This window comes from Lithobates pipiens, unplaced genomic scaffold, assembly GCF_037356315.1.
Source record: "Lithobates pipiens isolate NorthernLeopardFrog02 unplaced genomic scaffold, aLitPip1_a1.2 Scaffold_27, whole genome shotgun sequence".
Classification (NCBI taxonomy): Eukaryota; Metazoa; Chordata; class Amphibia; order Anura; family Ranidae; genus Lithobates; species Lithobates pipiens.
Window position 1 is genome coordinate 231,818,662 of NW_027507788.1, and position 12,639 is coordinate 231,831,300.

Below are 12,639 nucleotides of genomic sequence, written 5' to 3' on the forward strand. Positions count from 1 at the left end.
TAAAATTGGGGTATCCCCGCGCTACCATATACAGATCTCACTATATACTCGGGGTGGGTTGCAGCAGAACACCGACAGTGGTATAAACCCTACCACTGAAAAATTTGTGACAAAAGTCAAATAAGTGATGTTGCGCTCCCTTAAAGTGAGTAAACAACTCTCAACTGCATATAAAGTTACATATACCAATATTATAAATCCAACTGTCGTGTCGGACCGTAGTCCGTAAATAAAGTGTCAAAATGCTAAATAATAAGCTAAGTATATAATATAAAGTGTCCAAGTGCTTAATAAAAGTCACATTAAATCTAAAGTGCCTAATAATTACATACACAGTTACATAAAACTCTACAGTAGTGTGGACTCATCTAACGTGATCAGGAGTGGTCCGTAAATGAAGTGTCAAATACTACAAATTGCATAAAAAATAAATAAAAAACATTTACACAATAGGAGTGTACAGTGTCTCCAAAAATCGCATACACCAGTGAGAATATGTCATGCACGTAAACTAATTACTCCAAAGACATTGCAAACTGTATTAATAATAACATAAACGTGAATCACACAGTGCAATTAAAATATAAAAACTAAAGAAAAGAGAAAATAACAGTCTCTTAGACAGCATATAAAGTGTCACGTGCTTTATATAGTGCTTCTCCAGGTATAAGGTGCCAGATAAACCCGTGTAGATACACTCCTGTGCCTCTTCAGTGTCCCACACGTATCAAATGAAATGGCCCCTTACCTTACTGCTGTAAGGCAAACAGCAAAAAACAGGGATCTCAGGCTATCCAGGTGGTGTACCCCTACTTCCAGGTTATGGAAACTGTCCCCACATCAGTTAATACAAATGGCAGGATCTCATAAAAACAAGAAAGGGGAGGGCTCCAATGGTGGAGTACATAAGCACTTTTATTATAACTCAAAATAAAAACAGTGGAGAGGTACTCACAAACGACAAACAGGTAATTCACAGAAAATTAATCCAGCGTTCCGTTCGTATCACGGACGCTACTTCCGGTGTCCTAATTCCTCCTATTCCGACGCGTATCGTCATGTGTCACATGACTTCATCAGGGAAATAACTTAATTAAATAAATTTCCCTGATGAAGTCATGTGACACATGACGATACGCGTCAGAATAGGAGGAATTAGGACACCGGAAGTAGCGTCCGTGATACGAACGGAACGCTGGATTAATTTTCTGTGAATTACCTGTTTGTCGTTTGTGAGTACCTCTCCACTGTTTTTATTTTGAGTTATAATAAAAGTGCTTATGTACTCCACCATTGGAGCCCTCCCCTTTCTTGTTTTTATGAGATCCTGCCATTTGTATTAACTGATGTGGGGACAGTTTCCATAACCTGGAAGTAGGGGTACACCACCTGGATAGCCTGAGATCCCTGTTTTTTGCTGTTTGCCTTACAGCAGTAAGGTAAGGGGCCATTTCATTTGATACGTGTGGGACACTGAAGAGGCACAGGAGTGTATCTACACGGGTTTATGTGGCACCTTATACCTGGAGAAGCACTATATAAAGCACGTGACACTTTATATGCTGTCTAAGAGACTGTTATTTTCTCTTTTCTTTAGTTTTTATATTTTAATTGCACTGTGTGATTCACGTTTATGTTATTATTAATACAGTTTGCAATGTCTTTGGAGTAATTAGTTTACGTGCATGACATATTCTCACTGGTGTATGCGATTTTTGGAGACACTGTACACTCCTATTGTGTAAATGTTTTTTATTTATTTTTTATGCAATTTGTAGTATTTGACACTTCATTTACGGACCACTCCTGATCACGTTAGATGAGTCCACACTACTGTAGAGTTTTATGTAACTGTGTATGTAATTATTAGGCACTTTAGATTTAATGTGACTTTTATTAAGCACTTGGACACTTTATATTATATACTTAGCTTATTATTTAGCATTTTGACACTTTATTTACGGACTACGGTCCGACACGACAGTTGGATTTATAATATTGGTATATGTAACTTTATATGCAACTTTGTATGCAGTTGAGAGTTGTTTACTCACTTTAAGGGAGCGCAACATCACTTATTTGATTTTCATCTCCTGTACTATGTCTGCAGTCTCTGGTCATCTCCTGTACTATGTCTGCAGTCTCTGGTCATCTCCTGTACTATGTCTGCAGTCTCTGGTCATCTCCTGTACTATGTCTGCAGTCTCTGGTCATCTCCTGTACTATGTCTGCAGTCTCTGGTCATCTCCTGTACTATGTCTGCAGTCTCTGATCATCTCCTGTACTATGTCCGCAGTCTTTGATCGTCCCCTGTATTATGATCATGGGCGATCATACTCCTCCCATCCTTCCTATCTTAGTTGGGGGGGGGGGCTTATAAATGAAAGGGGCCATACAGAAAGATTGTGGGCGGGGCTCTCAGGGTGACATTTGCATCAATCACATGAGTGGGGGAGGGGTGATCGGGGAACATGCCCTTCATCTTTCCACTTCTTTTATAGATCTCCAGAAATGTCCCGGAGAAGGGCGGAGCCAGCCCAGAGCTCCACCCACAACTACACCAAACAGGAGGAGTCTGAGGATGAGAGTAACACTGACCTGGAACCAACCAATCCCCACACAGGTACGACCCCCCCCCATCTAATTATTCTCTCCGCCCCCCCCCCCCCCGTGTATGGGGGTGGGAGGTATGTACATGAGGGGTGTGGAGTGTATGGAGGTGGGAGGTATGTACATGAGGGGTGTGGAGTGTATGGAGGTGGGAGGTATGTACATGAGGGGTGTGGAGTGTACGGAGGTGGGAGGTATGTACATGAGAGGTGCGGAGTGTATGGAGGTGGGAGGTATGTACATGAGGGGTGTGGAGTGTATGGAGGTGGGAGGTATGTACATGAGGGGTGTGGAGTGTACGGAGGTGGGAGGTATGTACATGAGGGGTGTGGAGTGTATGGAGATGGGAGGTATGTACATGAGGGGTGTGGAGTGTACGGAGGTGGGAGGTATGTACATGAGAGGTGCAGAGTGTATGGAGGTGGGAGATATGTACATGAGGGGTGTGGAGTGTATGGAGGTGGGAGGTATGTACATGAGGGGTGCGGAGTGTATGGAGGTGGGAGGTATGTACATGAGGGGTGTGGAGTGTATGGAGGTGGGAGGTATGTACATGAGGGGTGTGCAGTGTATGGAGGTGGGAGGTATGTACATGAGATGGGTGCGGAGTGTATGGAGGTAGGAGGTATGTACATGAGGGGTGCGGAGTGTACGGAGGTGGGAGGTATGTACATGAGAGGTGCGGAGTGTATGGGGGTGGGAGGTATGTACATGAGGGGTGTGGAGTGTATGGAGGTGGGAGGTATGTACATGAGGGGTGTGGAGTGTACGGAGGTGGGAGGTATGTAAATGAGAGGTGCGGAGTGTATGGGGGTGGGAGGTATGTACATGAGGGGTGTGGAGTGTATGGAGGTGGGAGGTATGTACATGAGGGGTGTGGAGTGTATGGAGGTGGGAGGTATGTACATGAGGGGTGTGGAGTGTATGGAGGTGGGAGGTATGTACATGAGATGGGTGCGGAGTGTATGGAGGTGGGAGGTATGTACATGAGAGGGGTGTGGAGTGTATGGAGGTGGGAGGTATGTACATGAGGGGTGCGGAGTGTATGGAGGTGGGAGGTATGTACATGAGGGGTGCGGAGTGTATGGAGGTGGGAGGTATGTACATGAGGGGTGCGGAGTGTATGGAGGTGGGAGGTATGTACATGAGGGGTGTGGAGTGTATGGAGGTGGGAGGTATGTACATGAGGGGTGTGGAGTGTATGGAGGTGGGAGGTATGTACATGAGGGGTGCGGAGTGTATGGGGGTTGGGCAGTATCAAATACATGACTGGTCACTGATACATTAGTCACCAGGGGCAGATAATTTACCCCTTTGTGGTGCATTAGTGACCCCAGTGTCGGTGTCGGTGTTTATGAACCTTTCATGGTGCACCAAATAGGGGTTAATTGGCACTGACACTGGTGTCACTAATGCAGCTGGCGGGTTCAGCAGCGGCTGCCAGCTCCACCTCCACGGCGATCCTTTACCAGTCCGACCCGCTCACCCTGCCAGCTTGGGGACACTGACCGGGGACATTCCCTCCCATCCTCCCACGCACAAATCAGGCAAATGAGGCGGCCGCGAGGCCCCCGGGAGCGTGAGGCCTTAGGCAAACGCCTTTTGTGCCTAATTAGAGAGCCGCCTCTGCCTTCACTGACATCATCCCATTGGTGGGTGTTTGTAGAGTTGGGGTACACCGTTCTTATTTATTGGAAACACTGTGTACTCATTTCCCCTTTTAATTCTCAGAATTTCCCGTCAGAGGAAGAAGGTGAGGGCACCAAATCCAGAGAGCGGGTTGTCTGTCCTTCCCCTTGAAATGGTTTCTGCTTTCGGTATCATTTCACATTGATGTCATCTTTGGATTTGGTGCCACCCCCACCATCTGTTCACTGCTGTACTAACATCAAATTAGTAGAACGTCTTTCACAAATGTAACTTTCTCTTTTCATGTTCTAACATCACACATGTTTGGACTGATTGTTCTATATACAATATATACAGCAGCTATTCTCAGCTAGGGTTGCTCCAGAGGTTGCCTGGACTTTCTTGAGCTGTGGTTGGTTGACCTCCCATCTGATAGTGTTTGCATAGTTTTGGGTCCAGTGCCACTTCACACGGCCATCAGCATGACGCCAACGATCTTTAAGGTGGTCTGTAAATATGGCATTCTGACCACCAGTGTAGGAAGGACATTCTTTCCACTGACCACCAGTGTAGGAAGGACATTCTTTCCACTGACCACCAGTGTAGGAAGGACTTTACACTGACCACCAGTGTAGGAAGGACATTCCTTTCACTGACCAGCAGTGTAGGAAGGACTTTCTTTCCACTGACCACCAGTGTAGGAAGGACTTTCTTTCCACTGACCACCAGTGTAGGAAGGACATTCTTTCCACTGACCACCAGTGTAGGAAGGACTTTCTTTCCACTGACCACCAGTGTAGGAAGGACTTTCTTTCCACTGACCACCAGTGTAGGAAGGACATTCTTTCCACTGACCACCAGTGTAGGAAGGACATTCTTTCCACTGACCACCAGTGTAGGAAGGACATTCTTTCCACTGACCACCAGTGTAGGAAGGACATTCTTTCCACTGACCACCAGTGTAGGAAGGACTTTACACTGACCACCAGTGTAGGAAGGACATTCCTTTCACTGACCACCAGTGTAGGAAGGACTTTCTTTCCACTGACCACCAGTGTAGGAAGGACTTTCTTTCCACTGACCACCAGTGTAGGAAGGACTTTCTTTCCACTGACCACCAGTGTAGGAAGGACATTCTTTCCACTGACTACCAGTGTAGGAAGGACATTCTTTCCACTGACTACCAGTGTAGGAAGGACATTCTTTCCACTGACCACCAGTGTAGGAAGGACACTCTTTCCACTGACTACCAGTGTAGGAAGGACTTTCCACTGACCACCAGTGTAGGAAGGACTTTCTTTCCACTGACCACCAGTGTAGGAAGGACTTTCCACTGACCACCAGTGTAGGAAGGACATTCCTTTCACTGACCACCAGTGTAGGAAGGACTTTCTTTCCACTGACCACCAGTGTAGGAAGGACATTCTTTCCACTGACCACCAGTGTAGGCCAGAGTCCAGTAACTGGATTGGGTAGTCAGCCAGGCCAGAGTCCAGTAACTGGATTGGGTAGTCAGCCAGGCCAGAGTCCAGTAACTGGATTGGGTAGTCAGCCAGGCCAGAGTCCAGTAACTGGATTGGGTAGTCAGCCAGGCCAGAGTCCAGTAACTGGATTGGGTAGTCAGCCAGGCCAGAGTTCAGTAACTGGATTGGGTAGTCAGCCAGGCCAGAGTTCAGTAACCGGATTGGGTAGTCAGCCAGGCCAGAGTCCAGTAACTGGATTGGGTAGTCAGCCAGGCCAGAAGTCAGGGATACAAGTAGAGGGACAGCAAGCAGGATAAGGAGCCAGAAGGGATGTCAGCAAAGCCTGACTTTAACCACTTGACCACCGGGCACTTAAACACCCTTAATAACCAGACCAATTTTCAGCTTTCAGTGCTCTCACATTTTGAATGACAATTACTCAATCATGCAACACTGGACCTATATGAAATTTTTGTCCTTTTTTTCACACAGATAGAGCTTTCTTCTGGTGGTATTTAATCACCGCTCGGTTTTTTATTTTTTGTGCTATAAAAGAAAAAATACAGAAAATTCTGTAAAAAAATTAATTTTTCTTTGATTCTGTTATAAAATTTAGCAGATTAGTAATTTTTTCTTCATAAATTTTGGCCACAATTTATACCACTACATATCTTTGGTAAAAATAAGTACAAATTGGTGGATATTATTTGGTCTTTGTGAAAGTTATAGAGTCCACAAGCTGTGGTGCCAATATCTGAAAATTGATCACACCTGAAGTACTGACGGCCTATTTCAATTCTTGAGACCCCAACATGTCAGAAAATTACAAATATCCCCCAAATGACCCCTTTTTGGAAAGAAGACATTCCAAGGTATTTAGTAAGAGGCATGATGAGTTTTTTGAAGTTGTCATTTTTTCCCACAATTCTTTGCAAAATCAAGTTTTTTTTTTTACTTTTTTTTTCACAAAATTGTCATATTATCAGTTTATTTCTCACACACAGCATATGCATACCACAACTTACACCCCAAAACACATTCTGCCATTACTCCCGAGTACGGCGATACCACATGTGTGAGACTTTTACACAGTGTGGCCACATACAGAGGCCCAACATGCAGGGAGCGCCATCAGGCGTTCTGGAGCACCCAGGACAATTCTTACATTTCTCTCCTACATGTAAAAATCATCATTTTATTTGCTAGAAAATTACATAGAACCCCAACACATTATATATGTTTTTTTTTTAGCAAACACCCTGGAGAATACAATGGTGGTCGTTGCAACTTTTTATCTTGCACGGTATTTGCGCAGCAATTTTTCGAATGCTTTTTTTTGGAAAAAAAACAGTTTTGTGCTTAAAAAAAAAAAAACACAGTAAAGTTAGCCCAATTTTTGCATAATGTGAAAGATGAAGTTATGCTGAGTAAATAGATACCTAACATGTCACTCTTCAAAATTGCACACGCCCGATGTCGCTACTTAAAAATCCCCATAGGCCACGCTTTACATTTTTTTTACTGGTTATATGTTTTGAGTTACAGAGGAGGTCTAGGGCTAGAATTATTGCTCTCGCTCTAACGTTCGCAGCGATACCTCACATGTCTGGTTTGAACACCGTTTTCATATGTGGGCGGGACTTACGGATGCGTTCGCTTCTGCATGTGAGCACATGGGGACAGGGGCGCTTTAAAAAAAATAAAAATAATTTATTGTTCATTTATTTTAGTTTGACATTTTTTTCCCCCCAAAATTTATTTTTTGATCACTTTTACTCCTATTACAAGTAATGTAAACATTCCTTGTAATAGGAATATGGCATGACAGGTCCTCTTTACAGTGAGATATGAGGTCAATTAGACCCCGCATCTCACCTCTAAGCTGGGAAGCCTGAAAAAAAAAAGATTCTGGCTTTGATCGTATTGGCGAGTCGGTAGAAGCACCGGAGGGCGGCGGGAGGTGGGGGATGTCTATGGCTGGGTATTGCAGGGTATCTCCGATTATGGCTGGGTATCTCCGGGTATGGCAATTTATGGCAGGGTATTGCAGAGTATTGGCTGGAATTGTACTGCAGAGTATTGGCGGGTGTTGCAGAGTATTGGCGGGTGTTGCAGAGTATTGGCGGGTGTTGCAGAGTATTGGCGGGGCGTTGCAGAGTATTGGCGGGGCGTTGCAGAGTATTGGCGGGGCGTTGCAGAGTATTGGCGGGGCGTTGCAGAGTATTGGCGGGGCGTTGCAGAGTATTGGCGGGGCGTTGCAGAGTATTGGCGGGGCGTTGCAGAGTATTGGCGGGGCGTTGCAGAGTAATGGCGGGGCGTTGCAGAGTAATGGCGGGGCGTTGCAGAGTAATGGCGGGGCGTTGCAGAGTAATGGCGGGGCGTTGCAGAGTAATGGCGGGCGTTGCAGAGTATTTGCGGGGTGTTGCAGAGTATTTGCGGGGTGTTGCAGAGTATTTGCGGGCGTTGCAGAGTAATGGCAGGGTATTGCAGAGTATTGCAGAGTATTAGCTGGTATTGCAGAGTATTGCAGGGTGTTGCAGAGTATTGGCAGGGAATTGAGGGGTTAAATTTCGGTGAGCAGCGATGTGGGCACTGCAGATGCAGTCCACAGCGCTGCTGACACCGATCTCTTCTCCCTCTCTGTACCGATCAGTACAGAGAGGGGGAGGGAGGAACCGGCGTCATAACATGACGCCGGTTTGTTTACAAGGGATCACTCCGTCTTTGACGCGATGAGCGGCCGTTTACCGTGATGCAGACCCGGCGGTCGCGGATGCGCGCCCCAGGGGTCGAGAGCGGAATTCTGGGAGGACGTCATATGACGGCCTCCCAGAGTTAAACAACCGCCCTGTAGCCGTCATTTGGCTATGGGCCAGTTGTTAAGTGGTTAAACAGAAACGCAGGAGATGGTTTCTTGTGATGTGACCAAGGCGAAGGCAGGAATGAAGAGACCTGCAGATCTTTAAGTAGGCGGGACTGACGAGCACATCCACAACAGCTGGTAAACTGTGGAGAGAGATGAGAGCTGCCAATTATCTGACAGCTGAGCGGCCAGCTCAGAGAAGGAAGGGCTGACCAGCCCTGACAATCAGGCCCCAGACTACACTCCATGTATATATATATATATATATATATATACACACAGCCTGTACCTGCAAACATTATACCTGTTGTCATAATATGACTCATTTACAGAGACTAGACTTGGGGTGTTTCCTATCGCTATCCCATGGCTGAAGGGTGGTGAATAGGGATGAGCCAAACACCCCCCGGTTCTGTTTGCACCAGAACTTGCAAACGGACCGATAGTTTGCGCAAACTTTCAAACCCCGTTACAGTCTATGGGACTCGAACGTGAGAAATCAAAAGTGTGAATTTTAAGGCCGGGTTCACACTGCTGCGGGGGGAGATCCGGATGTGATTCGCACCGCACTGCAGTGCAAATCACATCCGATCTCCGTTGCGATGCGAGTTCAGCCATACAGATAGTATACAGATAGTATGGCTGAATTCGCATCGCTCCCGCAGCAAACTCGCACGGGACCCTTTTTTTGGCCCGCAATAGAATCGGATCGCATGGGTGTTCACACCATGCGATCCGATTCCTGTGCGAGTCTGCAGATCGCACTGCGATATGCGGACGGAACTGGGGGTGTCATTAACATATCATTGACACTCCCAGCCGTCCGCATAGGGCAGTGTGAACTGCCGGCGGGAGGTGTGCGATGCGGGAAAACGCCGCGGATTCGCGGCGTTCCCGCATCGCTATAGTGTGAACCTGGCCTAAAGGCTAATATGCAAGTTATTGTCCTAAAAAAAGGGTTTGAGGACCCGGGTCCTGCCCCAGGGTACATGTATTAATGCAACATTTTTAAAAATGGCTGTTTTTTCAGGAGCAGTGATTTTAATGACGCTTAAAGTGAAAAAATAAAAGTGAAACATTCCTTTAAATATCATGCCTGGGGGGTGTCTATAGTATGCCTGTAAAGTGGCCTGTGTTTCCCGTGTTTAGAACTGTCCCTGCACAAAATGACATTTCTAAAGGAATAAAAGTCATTTAAAACTGCTTGCGGCTTTAATGTAATGTCTGGTCCCCAGGGGCGGACTGACCATTAGGGCGCTCGGGCACTGCCCGAGGGCCCGGGGCCAGCAGGGGGCCCCATGAGAGGCTCCTGGTAGTCTGTGTTGATCATGGAGCCCAATGCTGTAACAAGTTCCAGCACTGAGCTCCGGTATCTGGTCCGACAGGGGCACGCTAGCGTGAGCACTCAGAGTCAGGACACCTCCCCCACATGTGTTGCAGGTTGCCCGGGTTCCCCACGCAGCGATCTTTCCTTTCCAGCACTAACAGCCGACACTGGCATCTCTCCCCACTGAGCCTGCACACATCACACAGAGAGAGCTCACAGAGGATCCTCCTTGGCTCCGGTGTACACAGACAGGAGGTGGGAGGAGCCGGGGAGGAAAGACATCCACTGCAAGAGCTGTGCTGGTCATCTGCGGTGTGTATATAGTTTGATAGGGGAGGGGGACACACTGTGACTGTCCCAGTAACCAAGAAAGGGGGGGGGGTCAGGATGCATACACTGAGAAGTGATGGTGGGGGTAGTTTTAGGAGAGCAGCGAACTTGTGCTGCAAGGTGGTGTGATGTGGGGAGATTTCAAATCCGATCCCCCTATTAGGACAAGTTCTTTACCCAATCCCAATCCAAAAGTATCCCGCAGCACATATCCTGTTACACTCTCCCAAATCAAAGAGATGCTGCTTGCCTCTTGTCCCAGGACCCCCTCTCTGCTGTCATCCAGGACCCCCCTCTCTGCTCTCATCCAGGACCCCCCTCTCTGCTCTCATCCAGGACCCCCCTCTCTGCTGTCATCCAGGACCCCCCTCTCTGCTCTCATCCAGGACCCCCCCTCTCTGCTGTCATCCAGGACCCCCCTCTCTGCTGTCATCCAGGACCCCCCCTCTCTGCTGTCATCCAGGACCCCCCTCTCTGCTGTCATCCAGGACCCCCCTCTCTGCTGTCATCCAGGACCCCCCCTCTCTGCTGTCATCCAGGACCCCCCCTCTCTGCTGTCATCCAGGACCCCCCCTCTCTGCTGTCATCCAGGACCCCCCTCTCTGCTGTCATCCAGGACCCCCCTCTCTGCTGTCATCCAGGACCCCCCCTCTCTGCTGTCATCCAGGACCCCCCTCTCTGCTGTCATCCAGGACCCCCCTCTCTGCTGTCATCCAGGACCCCCCTCTCTGCTGTCATCCAGGACCCCCCTCTCTGCTGTCATCCAGGACTCCCCCTCTCTGCTCTCATCCAGGACTCCCCCTCTCTGCTCTCATCCAGGACTCCCCCTCTCTGCTCTCATCCAGGACTCCCCCTCTCTGCTCTCATCCAGGACCCCCCCTCTCTGCTGTCATCCAGGACCCCCCCTCTCTGCTGTCATCCAGGACCCCCCTCTCTGCTGTCATCCAGGACCCCCCCTCTCTGCTGTCATCCAGGACCCCCCCTCTCTGCTGTCATCCAGGACCCCCCCTCTCTGCTGTCATCCAGGACCCCCCTCTCTGCTGTCATCCAGGACCCCCCTCTCTGCTGTCATCCAGGACCCCCCCTCTCTGCTGTCATCCAGGACTCCCCCTCTCTGCTGTCATCCAGGACTCCCCCTCTCTGCTGTCATCCAGGACTCCCCCTCTCTGCTGTCATCCAGGACTCCCCCTCTCTGCTGTCATCCAGGACCCCCCCTCTCTGCTGTCATCCAGGACCCCCCCTCTCTGCTGTCATCCAGGACCCCCCCTCTCTGCTGTCATCCAGGACCCCCCCTCTCTGCTGTCATCCAGGACCCCCCCTCTCTGCTGTCATCCAGGACCCCCCCTCTCTGCTGTCATCCAGGACCCCCCTCTCTGCTGTCATCCAGGACCCCCCTCTCTGCTGTCATCCAGGACCCCCCTCTCTGCTGTCATCCAGGACCCCCCCTCTCTGCTGTTATCCAGGACCCCCTCTCTGCTCTCATCCAGGACCCCCCTCTCTGCTCTCATCCAGGACCCCCCTCTCTGCTGTTATCCAGGACCCCCCTCTCTGCTCTCATCCAGGACTCCCCCTCTCTGCTCTCATCCAGGACTCCCCCTCTCTGCTCTCATCCAGGACCCCCCCTCTCTGCTCTCATCCAGGACCCCCCCTCTCTGCTCTCATCCAGGACCCCCCCTCTCTGCTCTCATCCAGGACCCCCCTCTCTGCTGTCATCCAGGACCCCCCCTCTCTGCTGTCATCCAGGACCCCCCTCTCTGCTGTCATCCAGGACCCCCCTCTCTGCTGTCATCCAGGACCCCCCCTCTCTGCTGTCATCCAGGACCCCCCCTCTCTGCTGTCATCCAGGACCCCCCCTCTCTGCTGTCATCCAGGACCCCCCTCTCTGCTGTCATCCAGGACCCCCCTCTCTGCTGTCATCCAGGACCCCCCCTCTCTGCTGTCATCCAGGACCCCCCTCTCTGCTGTCATCCAGGACCCCCCTCTCTGCTGTCATCCAGGACCCCCCTCTCTGCTGTCATCCAGGACCCCCCTCTCTGCTGTCATCCAGGACTCCCCCTCTCTGCTCTCATCCAGGACTCCCCCTCTCTGCTCTCATCCAGGACTCCCCCTCTCTGCTCTCATCCAGGACTCCCCCTCTCTGCTCTCATCCAGGACCCCCCCTCTCTGCTGTCATCCAGGACCCCCCCTCTCTGCTGTCATCCAGGACCCCCCTCTCTGCTGTCATCCAGGACCCCCCCTCTCTGCTGTCATCCAGGACCCCCCCTCTCTGCTGTCATCCAGGACCCCCCCTCTCTGCTGTCATCCAGGACCCCCCTCTCTGCTGTCATCCAGGACCCCCCTCTCTGCTGTCATCCAGGACCCCCCCTCTCTGCTGTCATCCAGGACTCCCCCTCTCTGCTGTCATCCAGGACTCCCCC

General features: G+C 49.7%; 1 long non-coding RNA gene across 1 annotated transcript in view; it reads left to right on the forward strand.

The window, feature by feature from the left end:
- The window catches only part of LOC143934638 (uncharacterized), a 45,627-nt gene that overhangs the window by 5,728 nt on the left and 27,260 nt on the right, over positions 1-12,639 (forward strand). The window contains exon 2 of the long non-coding RNA XR_013263319.1: positions 2,502-2,623. This is a non-coding gene — a long non-coding RNA (uncharacterized LOC143934638). The remainder of the gene's footprint in view (positions 1-2,501; positions 2,624-12,639) is intronic.